Source organism: Anneissia japonica, unplaced genomic scaffold (genome assembly GCF_011630105.1).
Source record: "Anneissia japonica isolate Jap-2015-1 unplaced genomic scaffold, ASM1163010v1 scaffold694_len1028156_cov167, whole genome shotgun sequence".
Lineage (NCBI taxonomy): Eukaryota > Metazoa > Echinodermata > Crinoidea > Comatulida > Comatulidae > Anneissia > Anneissia japonica.
The window spans coordinates 266,949-267,692 of NW_022727885.1; positions in this window are offsets into that span (position 1 = coordinate 266,949).

A 744-nucleotide genomic window follows, 5' to 3' on the forward strand; every position below is an offset into this window, starting at 1 on the left:
TCAGAAATACCCCGACGAAAGCAAAGTGGGCGTGTTTCAAACGATTTAGGGGTTTCAAAGGCTTATTTAATGGATTTTAGAGTTTACTAATATGTAGAAAATACATATATTTATTTTTTCTCCCCAACAAACTGTGCCTTCTCTCCCCGACGGGAGGGGGGGGGGCGCTGTCGCCACCCCTGAAAATAGACAGCTAATCATAACAGTACTCGAATAGGAACATTACAATAATGTCTCTGGCAGAATTCAGCCAGCCCCTCGCTTAAGCGGAGTTTCCATACAATCGCTACACGCAATCACCGGCAGCTTTCGGTGATGCTGATTGGTCGGTCAATAACAACTTACCGTACTTTTTACGCTCACACATATTGGAACCATGATCAATCTAGAAACTACTGTATCTTGAGGTTGCAGCAGGAAATTATAATAAATAATATTCAAATTGCGTTTGCTGCATAGTGAGTTTTCGTTGATAGACTTTTATATTTTATATAATTATTACGCACTGCTTTGGCTCTTTTCTATTTGGTTATATTGAGTTTATGGTGCTACGCTGCAATTGATTTGAATAGGCTTATTTTATAGGCATATATCTATATTTTTATATAGACTAAAATGCAAAATACTGAAAACAAGCAACAATATGTTGATCTCGGTTAGTTACAAATTTGATAAGCAACAACTAAAAACAACTAAAAACGTGGTGCCTTCACCACACAAGAAAGACGGTCTCTTATACACATC